The sequence below is a fragment of the Pseudophryne corroboree genome, chromosome 3 (genome assembly GCF_028390025.1).
Source record: "Pseudophryne corroboree isolate aPseCor3 chromosome 3, aPseCor3.hap2, whole genome shotgun sequence".
NCBI classification, from domain to species: domain Eukaryota; kingdom Metazoa; phylum Chordata; class Amphibia; order Anura; family Myobatrachidae; genus Pseudophryne; species Pseudophryne corroboree.
Window position 1 is genome coordinate 539,574,611 of NC_086446.1, and position 22,574 is coordinate 539,597,184.

The following is a 22,574-nucleotide window of genomic DNA, read 5'->3' on the forward strand; positions in this document are numbered from 1 at the left end:
GCCGAGCAGCTACGTGGTCGGGGGAGAACACGTTTGTAAAATTCTACAAATTTGATACCCTGGCTAAAGAGGACCTGGAGTTCTCTCATTCGGTGCTGCAGAGTCATCCGCACTCTCCCGCCCGTTTGGGAGCTTTGGTATAATCCCCATGGTCCTGACGGAGTCCCAGCATCCACTAGGACGTCAGAGAAAATAAGATTTTACTTACCGATAAATCTATTTCTCGTAGTCCGTAGTGGATGCTGGGCGCCCATCCCAAGTGCGGATTGTCTGCAATACTTGTACATAGTTATTGTTACAAAAAAATCGGGTTGTTATTGTTGTGAGCCGTCTGTTCAGAGGCTCCTACGTTTGTCATACTGTTAACTGGGTTCAGATCACAGGTTGTACGGTGTGATTGGTGTGGCTGGTATGAGTCTTACCCGGGATTCAAAATCCTTCCTTATTGTGTACGCTCGTCCGGGCACAGTATCCTAACTGAGGCTTGGAGGAGGGTCATAGGGGGAGGAGCCAGTGCACACCACCTAGTCCTAAAGCTTTTATTTTTGTGCCCTGTCTCCTGCGGAGCCGCTAATCCCCTTGGTCCTGACGGAGTCCCAGCATCCACTACGGACTACGAGAAATAGATTTATCGGTAAGTAAAATCTTATTTGTTCTTTACATAGTTGAATGTGCTGACAATAAAATCACACATTATCAATGGAAATCAAATTTATTAACCCATGGAGGTCTGGATTTGGAGTCACGCTCAAAATTAAAGTGGAAAAACACACTACAGGCTGATCCAACTTTGATGTAATGTCCTTAAAACAAGTCAAAATGAGGCTCAGTAGTGTGTGTGGCCTCCACGTGCCTGTATGAACTCCCTACAACGCCTGGGCATGCTCTTGATGAGGTGGCGGATGGTCTCCTGAGGGATCTCCTCACAGACCTGGACTAAAGCATCCGCCAACTCCTGGACAGTCTGTGGTGCAACGTGGAGTAGGTGGATGGAGCGAGAGATGATGTCCCAGATGTAGTCAATTGGATTCAGGTCTGTGGAACGGGTGGGCCAGTCCATAGCATCAATGCCTTAGTCTTGCTGGAACTGCCGACACACTCCAGCCACATGAGGTCTTGCATTAGGAGGAACCCAGGGCCAACCGCACCAGCATATGGTCTCACAAGGGGTCTGAGGATCTCATCTCGGTACCTAATGGCAGTCAGGCTACCTCTGGCGAGCACATGGAGGGCTGTGCGGAGCCGCCCCCCCCCCTTCCCAAAGAAATGCTACCCCACACCATTACTGACCCACTGCCAAACCGGTCATGCTGGAGGATGTTGCAGGCAGCAGAACGTTCTCCTTGGCGTCTCCAGACTGTCACGTGCTCAGTGAGAACCTGCTTTCATCTGTGAAGAGCACGGGGCGCCAGTGGCAAATTTGACAATCTTGGTGTTCTCTGGCAAATGCCAAACGTCCTGCACGGTGTTGGGCTGTAAGCACAACCCCCACCTGTGGACGTCTGGCCCTCATACCACCCTCATGGAGTCTGTTTCTGATCGTTTGAGTAGACACATGCACATTTGTGGCTTGCTGGAGGTCATTTTGCCGGGCTCTGGCAGTGCTCCTCCTGTTCCTCCTTGCACAAAGGCGGAGGTAGCGGTCCTGCTGCTGGATTGTTGGCCTCCTCCACGTCTCCTGATGTACTGGCCTGTCTCTTGGTAGCGCCTCCATGCTCTGGACACTACGCTGACACACGGCAAACCTTCTTGCCACAGCTCGCATTGATGTGCCATCCTGGATGAGCTGCATTACCTGAGCCACTTGTGTGGGTTGTAGACTCCGTCTCATGCTACCACTAGAGTGAAAGCACCGCCAGCTTTCAAAAGTGACCAAAACATCAGCCAGAAAGCATAGGAGCTGAGAAGTGGTCTGTGGTCACCACCTGCAGAACAACTCCTTTATTGGGGGCTTCTTGATAATTGCCTATAATTTCACCTGTTGTCTATTCTATTTGCACAACAGCATGTGAAATTGATTGTCAATCAGTGTTGCTTCCTAAGTGGACAGTTTGATTTCACAGAAGTGTGATTGACTTGGAGTTACATTGTGTTAAGTGTTCCCTTTATTTTTTTGAGCAGTGTATATCTTAATCTGTTTGACAAAACCTCTTAATGGTTCAATTGTGGTTATCCAAAGCTAAAGTTCTATATATGTAAAATAAGTAGTCAATTGACAAGTTCTTGCCTAATATCTTAATGGATATAAAAATGTATTCTGTGCATAATCATTATTACTTAATCCATGTAATTAAGTGATTATAGATCTCAGCGTAGTCAAAATGCTACTAAGGTAAATGTATATATTTGCAATTATGTATGTTTACAAATCGGTGTAGCAATCCAGTTCTCTATACAGATGTGGACAAGTTGTTGGTACTCTTACAGCTCATAGAAACAATGCATTTGTTCCTCCTGAGAAGTGATGAGTGGAGTTCCTAGAATCTGGGCAGTACACAATAAAATATTAAGACCTTTTAGAATGTAACAAGGCCCTGTTTCCGAAAGCTGTCTGACTCACAGGTCATGGGTCTTCCGATTGGATAATGATCCAAAACGCACAGCTAAAAGCACCCAAGAATGAATCGGTCTTCTATCAGCCCTGCTCTGATTCTTACCAAACATCTATGGAAAAAGCCAGTGACATAACTTCATCTTTGTTGTCTGGCAACAAGATAGACTCTGACTCCTCCCACCTGTCAGGTAGTCTGAGTGGCCATATAGTATGGCTGGGGCACAGGATAACAGTCCCAAAGAGTTCCTGAGAAATGGAACTATGGGGGCACGAAGACTAGTATTGAGGGCACAGGAGGTCTAGTACTGAAGTGCTGTGGACACGGATAATGTAGAGTGGGCACAGACCAGCACTGATTTGGCATGTAGTACAGAACACAATGGCAGCACAGAGGACTGGTAGTGTAGGGGCTGGCACATGGTGCAGAACTGAAGGAGGGCTCCCCTTTCTGGCTGAGTATATATGCCTTAGGTGTCCGTGTCTCGATCTGTGCTTGCTGGCTATTAGGATTTCGTTGAGCCATGCTGGGAGAATAGTGTGTGGCACCTGGGCTCCATAGCAACACATCACTGTTGCTGGCTCAGCGGGGTCTGCTGGGTGCCAATGCACGTATACCGGGGAAAGGGCAGTCTGGTCTCTGTGTGGGTGCTCTTGTGCAATGGGGAAGGTGCCCCTTCAGGGCTGGAGACTGGTGGCAACTGACTGCATTGTCTCCAGTACTTCCGCCACTGGAAAGAGCTGAAACATGCTGTCTGGGGAAGGCATCCGTCAAACCTGAGACAACTGGAGCTGTTTGCTAAGGAAGAGTTGGCCAAACTACCTGCTGACGGGTGCAGAACTTGCTTGAAACCAATTCTTCCTCTAAAGATTATGCAACAAAATATTAGCTTAAAGGGCCTGTCATATTTGTGCATGCCACTTTTATATGTTTAAAATATTCTCTGAAAAGATAATTTCTGCACCTGCCGTGCTTGCACACAAAAGCAGCAAAAGGGATGGGTGTTTAAATGGGTATTATCCTTACCCCACAATGGGGGTAATTCTGAGTTGATCGCAGCAGGAATTTTGTTAGCAATTGGGCAAAACCATGTGCACTGCAGGGGAGGCAGATATAACGTGCAGAGAGAGTTAGATTTGGGTGGGTTATTTTGTTTCTGTGCAGGGTAAATACTGGCTGCTTTATTTTTACACTGCAATTTAGATTGCAGATTGAACACACCCCACCCAAATCTAACTCTCTGCACATGTTATATCTGCCTCCCCTGCAGTGCACATGGTTTTGCCCAATTGCTAACAAAATTCCTGCTGCGATCAACTCAGAATTACCCCCAAAATACAATAGCACTTTCACATATAGGGTACCCTTCCCTTTGTGCTCCTTACAACAATTTCAACAGTGATTATAGATAAGGGCTCTACTTAGCGTAAAGCAGATGCTTCCAATCACTATAAAAAGGTCTTCACAAGAAATATATCTTGCACATGAATGTTATAAAATATGTTCAGGTGGTGGTACATGTAAGAAAACACAAAGATGATCTAGTGCAATATGTTCACCAAATGTGTATCTCATATAGGGGTATATGCAATTGCGGTCGAATTCCCGAAATTGTCGAATTTCGGGATTTTTTCGCCAAAAAAAAAAATTCTTCAATGCAATTCAGTGCTTTCCGTCAAAGAAACGGATTTTGAAAATTCGACTTTTTGAAATTCGACTTTTGTCAAATTCGACTTTTCTGCAATGATACAAGTGCTGCAATTCGACCAAAGTTTATTCAATTCAAGTTTGGAAATTCGACAACAGTGCTTTTAGACAGTAAATTTGTCATTTTCAATCCGCCACACTTTGGAGGGTGAAACCAATAAAAAAAATTTAAAACATGTTTTTTTTGGTGTGTTTTTTTTTTTGGGAATAGCATATCTATTTTTATTAGAAGGGATTTAGGTACTTGGTTTGTCTTTTTTGGTTGCACAAATATTTTTTATATATTTAAAAAAAAAAAAAAATATATATATATATATATATATATATATATATAATATAATTTTTTTTTATTTTTTTTTTATATAGCTGGAACGGTAAAATCAAGGGAAAAAATGGCGTGGGGTCCCCCCTCCAAAGCATAACCAGCCTCGGGCTCTTCGAGCTGGTCCTGGTTCTAAAAATGCAGGGAAAAATTAGACAGAGGATCCCCCGTATTTTTAAAACCAGCACCGGGCTCTGCGCCTGGTGCTGGTGCAAAAAATACGGGGGACAAAACGAGTAGGGGTCCCCCATATTTTTTACACCAGCATCGGGCTCCACTAGCTGGACAGATAATGCCACAGCCGGGGGTCACTTTTATACAGTGCCCTGCGGCCGTGGCATTAAATATCCAACTAGTCACCCCTGGCCGGGGTACCCTGGGGGAGTGGGGACCCCTTCAATCAAGGGGTCCGTCCCCCCCAGACACCCAAGGGCCAGGGGTGAAGCCCGAGGCTGCCGCCCCCCCCATCCAAGGGCTGCGGATGGGAGGCTGATAGCCTTGAGAAAAATGTCTGAATATTGTTTTTTCCAGTAGTACTACAAGTCCCAGCAAGCCTCCCCCGCAAGCTGGTACTTGGAGAACCAGAAGTACCAGCATGCGGGAGAAAAACGGGCCCGCTGGTACCTGTAGTACTACTACTGGAAAAAAATACCCAAATAAAAACAGGACACACACACCGTGACAAGTACAACTTTATTACATACTGCCGACACACACATACTTACCTATGTTGACACGAAGCAGTCTGTCCTCTTCTCCAAGTAGAATCCACGGATACCTGAAAATAAAAGATAATTATACTCACCTTCCAGCGTCCAGAGATACATCCACGTCCAGAAAATAATCCAGGTACTTGGCAAAAAAAAAAAAAACGCAATGACCCGATCCTGCGGACTGAAAGGGGTCCCATATTGACACGAGACCCCTTTCCCAGAATGTGCCGGGACCCCACGTGACTCCTGTCACTGAGGTCCCTTCAGCCAATCAGGAAGCGCTACTACGTGGCGCTCACCTGATTGGCTGTGCGCTGTCTGTGCTGTGACAGCGCATCGCAAAGCCTCTCCATTATATTCAATGGTGGGAACTTTGCGGCTAGCGGTGGGGTCAGCGGCTGACCGCGGGTAACCCCCCCGCTGACGGCAAAGTTCCCACCATTGAATATAATGGAGAGGCTTTGCGATGCGCTGTCACAGCACAGACAGCGCACAGCCAATCAGGTGAGCGCCACGTAGTAGTGCTTCCTGATTGGCTGAAGGGACCTCAGTGACAGGAGTCACGTGGGGTCCCGGCACATTCGGGGAAAGGGGTCTCGTGTCAATATGGGACCCCTTTCAGTCCGCAGGATCGGGTCATTGCGTTTTTTTTTTTGCCAAGTACCTGGATTATTTTCTGGACGTGGATGTATCTCTGGACGCTGGAAGGTGAGTATAATTATCTTTTATTTTCAGGTATCCGTGGATTCTACTTGGAGAAGAGGACAGACTGCTTCGTGTCAACATAGGTAAGTATGTGTGTGTCGGCAGTATGTAATAAAGTTGTACTTGTCACGGTGTGTGCGTCCTGTTTTTATTTGGATATTTTTTTTTCCAGTAGTACTACAGGTACCAGCGGGCCCGTTTTTCTCCCGCATGCTGGTACTTGTGGTTCTCCAAGTACCAGCTTGCGGGGGAGGCTTGCTGGGACTTGTAGTACTACTGGAAAAAAAAATATTCAGACATTTTTCTCAAGGCTATCAGCCTCCCATCCGCAGCCCTTGGATGGGGGGGGCAGCCTCGGGCTTCACCCCTGGCCCTTGGGTGTCTGGGGGGGGGACCCCTTGATTGAAGGGGTCCCCACTCCCCCAGGGTACCCCGGCCAGGGGTGACTAGTTGGATATTTTATGCCACGGCCGCAGGGCACTGTATAAAAGTGACCCCCGGCTGTGGCATTATCTGTCCAGCTAGTGGAGCCCGATGCTGGTGTAAAAAATACGGGGGACCCCTACTCGTTTTGTCCCCCGTATTTTTTGCACCAGCATCAGGCGCAGAGCCCGGTGCTGGTTTTAAAAATACGGGGGATCCGCTGTCAATTTTGACCCCGGATTTTTAAAACTAGGACCAGCTCGAAGAGCCCGAGGCTGGTTATGCTTTGGAGGGGGGACCCCACGCCATTTTTTTTTCGTTTTTTTCCAGTTTTTCCCCGTTTTTTTAAATCGCGGCAAAATCCGGCAAATCGGATGTTTTTCGCCCGCGGGACTGTCGAATCCGTTTTTCATTGAATATGGTGAATTCCGGCAGCCACCTGCCGGAATTCACCTGTCGAGTTGTGTCGAATTAAAAAACGGCGATAATTTGCCGCGATTCGCCGTGAATTGCATATACCCCATAGACATTCTCTATTATTCCAATAAGGAGAAATTGATCCAATGGACATAAAAACAAATACATTTAATAAAAGAAGCACAATAAAAAAAGTCAGTTTCTTCATAAAAGGTCAATATAGATTCTCTGATGTTACAATCCAAACTTATGAGGGTGGCTTGCTACCAGAATCCAGATTAATGAAGTGCACATAGGAGATTCTATAGATGTAACATATCTCCGGGAAAGAATCCACTCCAAAGATGGGCACCCCGTTTCCTCGTCTGGTCAGTCAGCAGCTTCACCCCCTTTTCTCACCAACACGTTTCGATCAGTCCACTGATCTTTGTCAAGGCATTCTTGTGAAGACCTTTTTATAGTGATTGGAAGCATCGGCTTTAAGCTAAGTAGAGCCCTTATTTATAATTGCTGTTGAAATTGTTGTAAGGAGCGCAAAGGGTGTCCTACATGTTTAAAATATTCTGTTGAACCAGAAATTTAATGCAAAGTCTGATTATTATATATTATGGAATAAATACTGCAGCAGGCCAAATCCTTTTGTCACTTTCAAGTTAATTCAGTGAAAATATAGGTGGTTCTTTTTTCATGGAAGAGTGTCAATGGCTGTATACAGTCCAAATGCAGATAGCTTGTTAAGGCTGTTGTTGAATCTTGCTGCAGTTTAAGGAAACAGTCCTGTGTGTATCTGTAGTGGCTGTGGTTGTATCGTTCATAATTGGGAGAGCTTAATGGTACATGGATGTGGGTTTCTGATTATCCGGTACTACTTACTACCTATTGTAGAACCATTGTTAGTAGGAGTTTATTTGCAGGCAACGTCATCTGTCGTCCTCCCTGTATCCTGACAGCCAGGAAAATGAATGCCTTCCAAACAAACAAACTATTGATGTCTGTAACTATTTTGTTTTCTCTGACGTCCTAGTGGATGCTGGGAACTCCGAAAGGACCATGGGGATAGCGGCTCCGCAGGAGACTGGGCACAACTAAAGAAAGCTTTTAGGTCACCTGGTGTGCACTGGCTCCTCCCACTATGACCCTCCTCCAAGCCTCAGTTAGATTTTGTGCCCGGCCGAGGTTGGATGCACACTAGGGGCTCTCCTGAGCTTCTAAAAAGAAAGTATATAATTAGGTTTTTTATTTTACAGTGAGACCTGCTGGCAACAGGCTCACTGCAGCGAGGGACTAAGGGGAGAAGAAGCGAACCTACCTGCTTGCAGCTAGCTTGGGCTTCTTAGGCTACTGGACACCATTAGCTCCAGAGGGATCGACCGCATGGAACTGGCCTTGGTGTTCGGTCCCGGAGCCGCGCCGCCGTCCCCCTTACAGAGCCAGAAGCAAGAAGAGGTCCGGAAAATCGTCGGCAGAAGACATCAGTCTTCACCAAGGTAGCGCACAGCACTGCAGCTGTGCGCCATTGCTCCTCATACACACTTCACACTCCGGTCACTGAGGGTGCAGGGCGCTAGGGGGGGGCGCCCTGAGCAGCAATAAAAACACCTTGGCTGGCAAAAATACCACAATATATAGCCCCAGAGGCTATATATGTGATAATTACCCCTGCCAGAATCCATAAAAAAGCGGGAGAATAGTCTGCGAAAAAGGGGCGGAGCTATCTCCTTCAGCACACTGGCGCCATTTCTCCCTCACAGCTCCGCTGGAAGGAAGCTCCCTGGCTCTCCCCTGCAGTCTACACTACAGAAAAGGGTAAAAAAGAGAGGGGGGGCACTAAATTTAGGCGCAGTATATATAACAGCAGCTATAGGGGACATAATTCAGTTAGTCCCTGCATTATATAGCGCTCTGGTGTGTGCTGGCATACTCACTCTGTCTCCCCAAAGGGCTTTTGTGGGTCCTGTCCTCTGTTAGAGCATTCCCTGTGTGTGTGCGGTGTGTCGTTACGGCTGTGTCGACATGTTTGATGAGGATAATGATGTGGAGGCGGAGCAGATGCCTATAGAAGGGATGTCACTCCCTGCGGGGCAGACACCTGAGTGGATGGACTTATGGAAGGAATTGCGTGCACGTGTCGACTCCTTACACCAAAAATTTGACGACATGCCAAATGCGGGACAGCCGGCTTCTCAGCTCGTGCCTGTCCAGGCGTCTCAAAGGCCATCGGGGGCTCTAAAACGCCCGCTACCTCAGATGGCAGACGCGGATGTCGACACGGATACTGACACCAGTGTCGACGACGATGAGTCTAGTCTAATGTCCACTAAGGCCATTCGTTGCATGATTGAAGCAATGAAAGAGGTGTTACAAATTTCTGATATAAACCCAGGTACCACTAAAAAGGGTATTATGTTTGGGGAGAAAAAACTACCCGTAGTTTTTCCCCCATCAGAAGAATTAAATGAAGTGTGTGAAGAAGCGTGGGCTTTCCCTGATAAAAGATTGGTAATCTCTAAGAAGTTACTAATGGCGTTCCCTTTCCCGCCAGAGGATAGGTCACGTTGGGAGACACCCCCTAGGGTGGATAAAGCGCTCACACGTTTGTCTAAAAAGGTGGCACTACCGTCTCCGGATACGGCCGCCCTCAAGGAACCTGCTGATAGAAAGCAGGAGGCGATCCTGAAGTCTGTATATACACACTCAGGCATTATACTTAGACCAGCTATTGCGTCAGCATGGATGTGCAGTGCTGCCGCTGCCTGGTCAGATTCCCTGTCAGAAAATATTGACACCCTAGACAGGGACACTATTCTGCTAACCATAGAGCATATAAAAGACTCAGTCTTATACATGAGAGATGCACAGAGGGAGATCTGCCGGCTGGCATCTAAAATAAGTGCATTGTCCATTTCTGCTAGGAGAGGCTTATGGACTCGCCAGTGGACAGGGGATGCAGATTCAAAAAGGCACATGGAACTTTTGCCTTATAAGGGTGAGGAGTTATTTGGGGATGGTCTCTCGGACCTAGTTTCCACAGCAACTGCTGGGAAGTCAGCATTTTTACCCCATGTTCCCTCACAGCCTAAAAAGGCGCCGTTTTATCAGGTACAGTCCTTTCGGACTCAGAAAAACAGGCGTGGAAAAGGCGGGTCCTTTCTGTCCAGAGGCAGAGGTAGGGGAAAAAGGCTGCAACAAACAGCAGGTTCCCAGGAGCAAAAGTCCTCCCCCGCTTCTTCCAAGTCCGCCGCATGACGGTGGGGCTCCACAGGCGGAGCCAGGTACGGTGGGGGGCCGCCTCAAAAATATCAGCGATCAGTGGGCTCGCTCACAGGTGGATCCCTGGATCCTGCAAATAGTATCTCAAGGGTACAAACTGGAATTCGAGGCGTCTCCACCCCACCGGTTCCTAAAATCTGCCTTGCCGATTACTCCTTCAGACAGGGAGGCTGTGCTAGCGGCAATTCACAAGCTGTATTCCCAGCAGGTGATAATCAAGGTGCCCCTACTTCAACAAGGACGGGGTTACTATTCCACACTGTTTGTGGTACCGAAACCGGACGGTTCGGTGAGACCCATTTTAAATTTGAAATCCTTGAACACATACATAAAAAAATTCAAGTTCAAGATGGAATCGCTCAGGGCGGTTATTGCAAGCCTGGACGAGGGGGATTACATGGTATCCCTGGACATCAAGGATGCTTACCTGCATGTCCCCATTTACTATCCTCACCAGGAGTACCTCAGATTTGTGGTACAGGATTGCCATTACCAATTCCAGACGCTGCCGTTTGGACTCTCCACGGCACCGAGGGTGTTTACCAAGGTAATGGCGGAAATGATGATACTCCTTCGAAGAAAGGGAGTTTTAATTATCCCGTACTTGGACGATCTCCTAATAAAGGCGAGGTCCAAGGAGCAGTTGTTGGTGGGAGTAGCACTATCTCAGGAGGTGCTACACCAGCACGGTTGGATTCTGAATATTCCAAAATCACAGCTGGTTCCGACGACACGTCTACTGTTCCGGGGTATGATTCTGGATACAGTCCAGAAAAAAGTGTTTCTCCCGGAGGAGAAAGCCAAGGAGCTGTCATCTCTAGTCAGAGACCTCCTGAAACCAAAACAGGTATCGGTGCATCACTGCACGCGGGTCCTGGGAAAGATGGTGGCTTCTTACGAAGCAATTCCTTTCGGCAGGTTCCATGCCAGAATCTTTCAGTGGGACCTGTTGGACCAATGGTCCGGATCGCATCTTCAGATGCATCGCCTAATAACCCTGTCTCCAAGAACCAGGGTGTCTCTGCTGTGGTGGCTGCAGAGTGCTCATCTTCTAGAGGGCCGCAGATTCGGCATACAGGACTGGGTCCTGGTGACCACGGATGCCAGCCTTCGAGGCTGGGGGGCAGTCACACAGGGAAGAAACTTCCAAGGACTATGGTCGAGTCAGGAGACTTCCCTACACATAAATATTCTGGAACTAAGGGCCATTTACAATGCCCTTAGTCAGGCAAAATCCCTGCTTCTACACCAGCCGGTACTGATCCAGTCAGACAACATCACGGCAGTCGCCCATGTAAATCGACAGGGCGGCAGAAGAAGCAGGATGGCAATGGCAGAAGCCACAAGGATTCTTCGATGGGCGGAAAATCACGTACTAGCACTGTCAGCAGTGTTCATTCCGGGAGTGGACAACTGGAAGCAGACTTTCTCAGCAGGCACGACCTCCACCCGGGAGAGTGGGGACTTCATCCAGAAGTCTTCACGCTGATTGTAAATCGATGGGAACGGCCACAGGTGGACATGATGGCGTCCCGCCTAAACAAAAAACTAGAGAGATATTGCGCCAGGTCAAGGGACCCTCAGGCGATAGCTGTGGACGCTCTAGTGACACCGTGGGTGTACCAGTCAGTTTATGTGTTCCCTCCTCTGCCTCTCATACCAAGGGTACTGAGAATAATAAGAAAACGAGGAGTAAGAACAATACTCGTGGTTCCGGATTGGCCAAGACGAGCGTGGTACCCGGAACTTCAAGAGATGATCTCAGAGGACCCATGGCCTCTGCCGCTCAGACAGGACCTGCTGCAGCAGGGGCCCTGTCTGTTCCAAGACTTACCGTGGCTGCGTTTGACGGCATGGCGGTTGAACGCCGGATCCTGAAGGAAAAGGGCATTCCGGAGGAAGTCATTCCTACGCTGATTAAAGCCAGGAAAGATGTAACTGCAAAGCATTATCACCGCATATGGCGGAAATATGTTGCTTGGTGTGAGGCCAAAAAGGCCCCAACAGAGGAATTTCAACTAGGTCGATTTCTGCATTTCCTACAAGCAGGAGTGACTATGGGCCTGAAATTAGGCTCCATTAAGGTACAGATCTCGGCTCTGTCGATTTTCTTCCAGAAAGAACTAGCTTCACTACCTGAAGTTCAGACGTTTGTGAAAGGAGTGCTGCATATTCAGCCCCCGTTTGTGCCTCCAGTGGCACCTTGGGATCTCAACGTGGTGTTGAGTTTCTTAAAATCACATTGGTTTGAGCCACTTAAAACCGTGGATCTAAAATATCTCACGTGGAAAGTGGTCATGTTATTGGCCTTGGCTTCAGCCAGGCGTGTGTCAGAATTGGCAGCTTTGTCATGTGAAAGCCCTTATCTGATTTTCCATATGGATAGGGTGGAATTGAGGACTAGTCCCCAGTTTCTCCCTAAGGTGGTATCAGCTTTTCACTTGAACCAACCTATTGTGGTGCCTGCGGCTACTAGGGACTTGGAGGATTCCAAGTTACTGGACGTAGTCAGGGCCTTGAAAATTTATGTTTCCAGGACGGCTAGAGTCAGGAAAACTGACTCGCTATTTATCCTGTATGCACCCAACAAACTGGGTGCTCCTGCTTCTAAGCAGACTATTGCTCGCTGGATTTGTAGCACAATTCAGCTGGCGCATTCTGCGGCTGGACTGCCGCATCCTAAATCAGTAAAAGCCCATTCCACAAGGAAGGTGGGCTCATCTTGGGCGGCTGCCCGAGGGGTCTCGGCTTTACAACTTTGCCGAGCTGCTACTTGGTCAGGGGCAAACACGTTTGCAAAATTCTACAAATTTGATACCCTGGCTGAGGAGGACCTTGAGTTCTCTCATTCGGTGCTGCAGAGTCATCCGCACTCTCCCGCCCGTTTGGGAGCTTTGGTATAATCCCCATGGTCCTTTCGGAGTTCCCAGCATCCACTAGGACGTCAGAGAAAATAAGATTTTACTCACCGGTAAATCTATTTCTCGTAGTCCGTAGTGGATGCTGGGCGCCCATCCCAAGTGCGGATTGTCTGCAATACTTGTACATAGTTATTGTTAACTAAAGGGTTATTGTTGAGCCATCTGTTGAGAGGCTCAGTTGTTTTCATACTGTTAAACTGGGTATAGTATCACGAGTTATACGGTGTGATTGGTGTGGCTGGTAGGAGTCTTACCCGGGATTCAAAATCCTTCCTTATTATGTCAGCTCGTCCGGGCACAGTGTCCTAACTGAGGCTTGGAGGAGGGTCATAGTGGGAGGAGCCAGTGCACACCAGGTGACCTAAAAGCTTTCTTTAGTTGTGCCCAGTCTCCTGCGGAGCCGCTATCCCCATGATCCTTTCGGAGTTCCCAGCATCCACTACGGACTACGAGAAATAGATTTACCGGTGAGTAAAATCTTATTTTTTCTGCGTTTAAACTTATGAAATTGACTAAAACGTATTCGCAGGAACTTCCCATTTACTGTGCTGTGCTCAATTAGTGCTTTCCAAATGCAAACTTTTAACTTTTTCTTAGTCTGGATCTATAAACCAGTCATTCAAAGGTTAACACTTGATAAGAGAGCACATTATTTAATGCTCTCTCTTATCACGGGTTAACCTTTTGAATGACTGGACACAAGTAATTCAGAGTTACTTCTTGAGAGCTGCACTTATACCGCTTTTAGGTCAAATATTGCTGGTCTCAGCCGGGACCCCTTTCCCACCGCATTTGCCAACTTGGCATATTGCCGGATTGGTGACGTCGCCGATGATGCGGCGGGGGTGGTGCTTGAAGATCACATGATCTCCAAGTGCCGCCCATACATTCACTGTAAACGGGAAGCGGGGTCGATGCGACTCTGCTCCCATTTACGCAGCACAGGTTGCTGGGTTGAACAAGTGTTCAACCTTCCAAACTACCCAAGTTGGAATACCGGGTCACTCAAACTGGATTATTCCAACTTGGCCCTTTTACACCGAGCAGCAACATGGGTTATTTCACGTGTTATATGCTGGCAGTCTAAAAGGGCTATCAGGGATGGGCCCTTGAGGCCGATTCAGACCTGATTGCTGCTGTGCGTTTTCTCACTGGCTACGATGAAGTCTGAACTGCGTATGCACCGCAATGCGCAGGCGAGACGGACCACAGCAACGGGGATCGCCGGTCAGCGACGGGATGGTGCGAAAATTACGAACGCACCGGCGATCGCAAGGAGATTGACAGGAAGAGGGTGTTTGTGGGTGACAACTGACCGTTTTTAGGGAGTGTCCGGAAAAACTCATGAGGGACCCGGTGTTTTGTGGGAGGATTTCTGATGTACGCTCCGGCCTCAATCATCACAGCGGCTGAGCACATACTGCACAAACGGATGTTTGTGCAGTTCTGCTACACATGCGATCGCACTCCTGTTCACACACACAATACCCTCCCCTTGTAGGCGGCGAGTACCTGATCGCAGGGATGCAAAAAATGCCCTCTACTGACCAGGTTTGAATTACACCCAGAGTGTGGCTTATTTGTAACTTCATTATGTGACTACTCCAGCCTCCAATTAAATCCATCTTCCTGTCATATGACAGTGGTTAAATGAAACATGATTTTCCCAGAAAATTGTGTCTTGTGTTTCTTACAGGAAAAATGTTTCTAAAAATACACAGATACTGCAGCCAAACACTTTTTTTTTTTTTTTAATTATTGTGGAAGTCAAGTAATCTTGTCTTTTTAGTCTGAAACCACATCACATGGATTTTATAAGATGTATCATACTGAAAGTATCTTTTCTGTCCTGAGTTTGTAATCCTACTGGGGCAGATGTACTAAGCCTTGAAGAGTGATAACGTGGAGAGAGAAAGTTCCAACCAATCAGCTCTTAACTAACATGCTACAGGCTGTGTTTGAAAAATGGCAGTTATGAGCTGATTGGCTGGTAGTCATTCGTTGGAATAGTGATTTTCCTGCTTTCATAGAGTTAAAATATCATCCATAGATACTGAATCACGTCATATAGTGACTACTGTTCTACTGGTATTTATATTTATGTGCAAGTGCCTGTTTTGATCCACAGCACTGTTGTGAATTCTGTGTAAAGGGAACCTGTAGCTTACAATGTAGAAGTAATTCATGAGCATTCAGACTAGTCACTGTTGAGCAATGACATCACTGTACCCCTTGTTACCAATTGCAGGTGCAGGGGAGGGTCCTTGGAGGACCAGCACTTCCCTGCATGCAGCCTTGGGTCTAATGCAGCAGGAAATGGCGCTTCAGAGCTGCTGGTCCCACTCTCTGGGAAGCCCTGCCCCCTTAATGGCGCATGGTGTTCCATGAATTTTAATATACTGGCAATGTCTCTAATAGTAGAAAAACTGGGTTAAAACCCCTTTTCCATGTCAGCGCCAGGATATCCCTTTCACCAAGAGCACGGATTTCCCTGTTATGGTGGTTGCAAACATCCCACTTAGTGGAGTGTCGACATTTCGGAATTCAGACCTGGATTCTATTGATGGATGCGCGAGCCTCCGCAGTTGGGGTATTAAGTTTCAAGGCTTTTGGGCACCTCAGGAGGCCTCCCTTCCGATAAACATTCTGGAACTCGGAGTGATTTACAGTGCTTTTCTACAAGCCGCTTCTCTCCACCATCGGGCCACACAGGTCCAGTTGGACAACGCCACAGCGGTGGCATACATAAACAAGGAGGAACAAGAAGCAGGGCCGCAATGCGAGAGGTGTCCAGGATACTCCTCTGGGTGGAACGCAATGCCAGGGCCATGTCGGCCATCTTCATTCCAGGAGTGAACAAGAGCAGCGTTAATAGGTCACAAATGAGATGAGTAGGTCATCACAATACACTTTTCTCTGACGTCCTAGTGGATGCTGGGAACTCCGTAAGGACCATGGGGAATAGCGGCTCCGCAGGAGACTGGGCACAAAAAGAAAAGCTTTAGGACTACCTGGTGTGCACTGGCTCCTCCCCCTATGACCCTCCTCCAAGCCTCAGTTAGATTTTTGTGCCCGACCGAGCAGGGTGCAATCTAGGGGGCTCTCCTGAGCTTCTTAGAAAAAAGTTAGTTTTAGGTTTTTTATTTTCAGTGAGACCTGCTGGCAACAGGCTCACTGCATCGAGGGACTAAGGGGAGAAGAAGCGAACCTGCCTGCTTGCAGCCAGCTTGGGCTTCTTAGGCTACTGGACACCATTAGCTCCAGAGGGATCGAACACAGGCCCAGCCTCGGAGTCCGGTCCCAGAGCCGCGCCGCCGGCCCCCTTACAGAGCCAGAAGCAAGAAGAGGTCCGGAAAATCGGCGGCAGAAGACATCAGTCTTCATCAAGGTAGCGCACAGCACTGCAGCTGTGCGCCATTGCTCCTCATGCACACCTCACACTGCGGCCACTGATGGGTGCAGGGCGCTGGGGGGGGGCGCCCTGAGCAGCAATATTAACACATTGGCTGGCAAAAATACATCACATATAGCCCCCAGGGCTATATGGATGTACATTAACCCCTGCCAGATTTTACAAAAAAGCGGGAGAAAAGTCCGCCGAAAAGGGGGCGGAGCTATCTCTCTCAGCACACTGGCGCCATTTTCCCTCACAGCTCCGCTGGAAGGACGTCTCCCTGACTCTCCCCTGCAGTCCTGCACTACAGAAAAGGGTAAAAAAGAGAGGGGGGGCACTAATTAGGCGCAGTATTACAGATAACAGCAGCTATAAGGGAAAACACTCTATATAGTGATATCCCTGTGTATATATAGCGCTCTGGTGTGTGCTGGCATACTCTCCCTCTGTCTCCCCAAAGGGCTAGTGGGGTCCTGTCCTCTATCAGAGCATTCCCGGTGTGTGTGCTGTGTGTCGGTACGGCTGTGTCGACATGTATGAAGAGGAAAATGATGTGGAGGCGGAGCAATTGCCTGTAGTGGAGATGTCACCCCCTAGGGGGTCGACACCTGAGTGGATGGGCTTATGGAAGGAATTACGTGAAAGTGTCAACTCTTTACATAAGAAGTTTGATGACATGGGACAGCCGGCTTCTCAGCTTGTGCCTGTCCAGGAGTCTCAAAGGCCATCAGGGGCTCTAAAACGCCTGCTACCTCAGATGGCAGATACAGACGTCGACACGGATACTGACTCCAGTGTCGACGAGGAGGAGACAAATGTAACTTCCAGTAGGGCCACACGTTACATGATTGAGGCAATGAAAAATGTTTTACACATTTCTGATAATACCACAGGTACCACTAAAAAGGGTATTATGTTTGGTGAGAAAAAACTACCGGTAGTTTTTCCTACATCTGAGGAATTAAATGAAGTGTGTGATGAAGCGTGGGTTTCTCCTGATAAAAAACAAATAATTCCTAGGAAGTTATTGGCAATGTACCCTTTCCCGCCAGAGGATAGGGCGCGTTGGGAAACTCCCCCTAGGGTAGATAAAGCGCTCACACGCTTGTCCAAACAGGTGGCACTACTGTCTCCGGATACGGCCGCCCTTAAGGATCCTGCTGACAGAAAGCAGGAGACTATCCTGAAGTGTATATACACACACACTGGTGTTATACTGCGACCAGCAATCGCCTCAGCCTGGATGTGCAGTGCTGGGGTGGCTTGGTCAGACTCCCTGACAGACAATATTGATACCCTGGATAGGGACAGTATATTACTGACTGTAGAGCATTTAAAAGATGCATTTTTATACATGCGTGATGCACAGAGGGATATTTGCAGACTGGCATCACGAGTAAGTGCTATGTCCATTTCCGCCAGAAGGGGGTTATGGACTCGGCAGTGGTCAGGTGATGCTGATTCTAAAAGGCATATGGAAGTATTGCCTTACAAAGGGGAGGAGTTATTTGGGGTAGGTCTGTCGGACCTGGTTTCCACGGCAACTGCTGGGAAATCCACGTTTTTACCCCAGGTCGCCTCTCAACAAAAGAAGACATCGTATTATCATGCGCAGTCCTTTCGGCCCCATAAGGGCAAGCGGGCAAAAGGCTCCTCTTTTCTGCCCCGTGACAGAGAGAGAGGAAAAAGGCTGCAGCAAACAACCAGTTCCCAGGAACAGAAGTCCTCCCCCGCTTCCGCCAAGTCCTCAGCATGACGCTGGGGCTCTACAGGCGGACTCAGGTACGGTGGGGGCCCGTCTCAAGAATTTCAGCGCAGAGTGGGCTCGCTCACAAGTAGATCCCTGGATCCTTCAGGTAGTATCTCAGGGGTACAAATTGGAATTCGAGACGTCTCCCCCTCGCCGTTTCCTAAAGTCTGCCTTACCGACGATTCCTTCCGACAGGGAGGCGGTATTAGAAGCTATCCACAAGCTGTATTCCCAGCAGGTGATAATCAAGGTACCCCTCCTGCAACAAGGAAAGGGGTATTATTCCACAATGTTTGTGGTACCGAAGCCGGACGGCTCGGTGAGACCCATTTTAAATCTAAAGTCATTGAACACTTACATAAAGAAGTTCAAATTCAAGATGGAGTCACTCAGAGCGGTTATCTCGAGCCTGGAGGAAGGGGATTATATGGTGTCTCTGGACATCAAGGATGCTTACCTGCATGTCCCAATTTACCCTTCTCACCAAGGGTACCTCAGGTTTGTGGTACAGAACTGCCACTATCAGTTCCAAACGCTGCCGTTTGGATTGTCCACGGCACCGCGGGTCTTTACCAAGGTAATGGCCGAAATGATGATACTCCTTCGAAGGAAGGGAGTTTTAATTATCCCGTACTTGGACGATCTCCTGATAAGGGCGAGATCCAGGGAACAGTTGGTAGTCGGGGTAGCACTATCTCAAGAAGTGTTACGACAGCACGGTTGGATTCTCAATATTCCAAAATCGCAGCTGATCCCGACGACACGTCTTCTGTTCCTAGGGATGATTCTGGACACAGTCCAGAAAAAGGTATTTCTCCCGGAGGAGAAAGCCAGGGAGTTATCCGATCTAGTCAGAAACCTCCTAAAACCAGGTCAAGTATCGGTGCATCAATGCACAAGGGTCCTGGGAAAAATGGTGGCTTCTTACGAAGCAATTCCATTCGGCAGATTCCACGCAAGAACTTTCCAGTGGGACCTGCTGGACAAATGGTCCGGATCGCATCTTCAGATGCATCAGAGGATAACCCTGTCACCAAGGACAAGGGTGTCTCTCCTGTGGTGGTTGCAGAGTGCCCATCTTTTAGAGGGCCGCAGATTCGGCATTCAGGACTGGGTCCTGGTGACCACGGATGCCAGCCTTCGAGGCTGGGGAGCAGTCACACAGGGAAGAAATTTCCAGGGAGTGTGGTCAAACCTGGAGACCTCACTTCACATAAATATCCTGGAGCTAAGGGCCATTTACAATGCCCTAAGCCAAGCGAGACCTCTGCTTCAGGACCAGCCGGTGTTGATCCAGTCGGACAACATCACGGCGGTCGCCCACGTAACAGACAGGGCGGCACAAGAAGCAGGAGGGCAATGGCAGAAGCTGCAAGGATTCTCCGATGGGCGGAAAATCATGTGACAGCACTGTCAGCAGTGTTTATTCCGGGAGTGGACAACTGGGAAGCAGACTTCCTCAGCAGACACGACCTCCACCCGGGAGAGTGGGAACTTCACCCGGAGGTTTTCCACATGATTGTAAGCCGTTGGGAAAAACCAAAGGTGGACATGATGGCGTCCCGCCTCAACAAAAAACTAAAAAGTTATTGCGCCAGGTCAAGGGACCCTCAGGCGATAGCTGTGGACGCCCTGGTAACGCCGTGGGTGTACCAGTCGGTTTATGTGTTCCCTCCTCTGCCGCTCATACCCAAGGTACTGAGAATTATAAGACGGAGAGGAGTAAGAACTATACTCGTGGCTCCGGATTGGCCAAGAAGGACTTGGTACCCGGAACTTCAAGAGATGCTCACAGAGGACCCGTGGCCTCTACCTCTAAGAAGGGACCTGCTCCAGCAGGGACCCTGTCTGTTCCAAGACTTACCGCGGCTGCGTTTGACGGCATGGCGGTTGAACGCCGGATCCTGAAGGAAAAAGGCATTCCAGAAGAAGTCATCCCTACTTTGATAAAAGCCAGAAAGGATGTAACCGCAAAGCATGATCACCGCATTTGGCGAAAATATGTTGCGTGGTGCGAGGCCAGGAAGGCCCCGACGGAGGAATTTCAACTGGGTCGATTCCTGCATTTCCTGCAAACAGGAGTGTCTATGGGCCTCAAATTGGGATCCATTAAGGTTCAGATTTCGGCCCTGTCGATTTTCTTCCAGAAAGAACTGGCTTCAGTTCCTGAAGTTCGGACGTTTGTCAAGGGGGTGCTGCATATACAGCCTCCTTTTGTGCCTCCAGTGGCACCTTGGGATCTCAATGTAGTTTTGGGGTTCCTAAAATCACATTGGTTTGAACCACTTAAATCTGTGGATTTAAAATATCTCACGTGGAAAGTGGTCATGCTGTTGGCCCTGGCTTCGGCCAGGCGCGTGTCTGAATTGGCGGCTTTATCCTGTAAAAGCCCTTATCTGATTTTCCATTCGGACAGGGCGGAATTGAGGACTCGTCCTCAGTTTCTCCCTAAGGTGGTGTCAGCGTTTCACCTGAACCAGCCTATTGTGGTGCCTGCGGCTACTAGGGACTTGGAGGACTCCAAGTTGCTAGACGTTGTCAGGGCCCTGAAAATATATATTTCCAGGACGGCTGGAGTCAGAAAATCTGACTCGCTGTTTATCCTGTACGCACCCAACAAGCTGGGTGCTCCTGCTTCTAAGCAGACTATTGCTCGCTGGATTTGTAATACAATTCAGCTTGCACATTCTGTGGCAGGCCTGCCACAGCCAAAATCTGTAAAAGCCCACTCCACAAGGAAGGTGGGCTCATCCTGGGCGGCTGCCCGAGGGGTCTCGGCTTTACAACTTTGCCGAGCTGCTACTTGGTCAGGGTCAAATACCTTTGTAAAATTTTACAAATTTGACACTCTGGCTGAGGAGGACCTTGAGTTTTCTCATTCGGTGCTGCAGAGTCATCCGCACTCTCCCGCCCGTTTGGGAGCTTTGGTATAATCCCCATGGTCCTTACGGAGTTCCCAGCATCCACTAGGATGTCAGAGAAAATAAGAATTTACTTACCGATAATTCTATTTCTCGTAGTCCGTAGTGGATGCTGGGCGCCCATCCCAAGTGCGGATTGTCTGCAATACTTGTACATAGTTATTGTTAACTAATCGGGTTCTTGTTGTGAGCCATCTACTCAGAGGCTCCTCTGTTATCATGCTGTTAACTGGGTTTTGTATCACAAGTTGTACGGTGTGATTGGTGTGGCTGGTATGAGTCTTACCCGGGATTCAAAAATCCTTCCTTATTGTGTACGCTCGTCCGGGCACAGTATCCTAATTGAGGCTTGGAGGAGGGTCATAGGGGGAGGAGCCAGTGCACACCAGGTAGTCCTAAAGCTTTTCTTTTTGTGCCCAGTCTCCTGCGGAACCGCTATTCCCCATGGTCCTTACGGAGTTCCCAGCATCCACTACGGACTACGAGAAATAGAATTATCGGTAAGTAAATTCTTATTTTCTCATATGTCCTAGAGGATGCTGGGGATGCTTCAAGAACCACATGGGGTATAGACGGGATCCGCAGGAGACATGGGCACTTTAAGACTTTAAAAGGGGTGTGAACTAGCTCCTCCCTCCATGCCCCTCCTCCAGACTCCAGTTAGATTCTGTGCCCAGAGAGACTGGCCACACACTGAGGAGCTCTCCTGAGTTTCTTGAAAAAGACTTTATGTTAGGTTTATTATTTTCAGGGAGCACTGCTGGCAACAGTCTCCCTGCATCGTGGGACTGAGGGGAGAGAAGCAGACCTACTTCTCTGAGTTCAAAGACTCTGCTTCTTAGGCTACTGGACACCATTAGCTCCAGAGGGTCCAATCACTTGGTGCGCCTATCTGCTCGTTCCCGGAGCCGCGCCGTCACCCCCCCCCCCCCCCCTCCCCCACCTTGCAGAGCCAGAAGAAAGAAGCCGGGTGAGTAAATGAAGAACAGAAGACTTCAGTGACGGCAGAAGACTTTGCGGCTCTGAGGTACTGCGCAGTGGCTGTGCTGCGCGCCATTGCTCCCACACACAAGTGGCACTACAAGGGTGCAGGGCGCAGCGGGGGCGCCCTGGGCAGCATGTATACCTCAGAGATAGACTGGCAAGAGAGATATTAAGTGCCTGGGCACTTAATACAGACCCCCGCCAGTATAAATATCTAGAAAATAGCGGGGCTGAAGCGCGCCATTGAGGGGGCGTGGCTTAGCCCTCACAGCTCTATCCAGCGCCATTTTCTCCTCAAAAACGCTAGCCCTGTCAATACAGCAGATCACAGTGAAAAACGGGGGGGGGGGCACAGTTGTTTAGTGCAATATATGTTACAAATAAAGCACAATGTATTTTATGTGAAGGATAAGTCATATACTATTAAAGAATTCTTGACTTGTAATACGAAAAATGTTATCTATGGACTAGAATGTAAATGTGGCCTTGTCTACG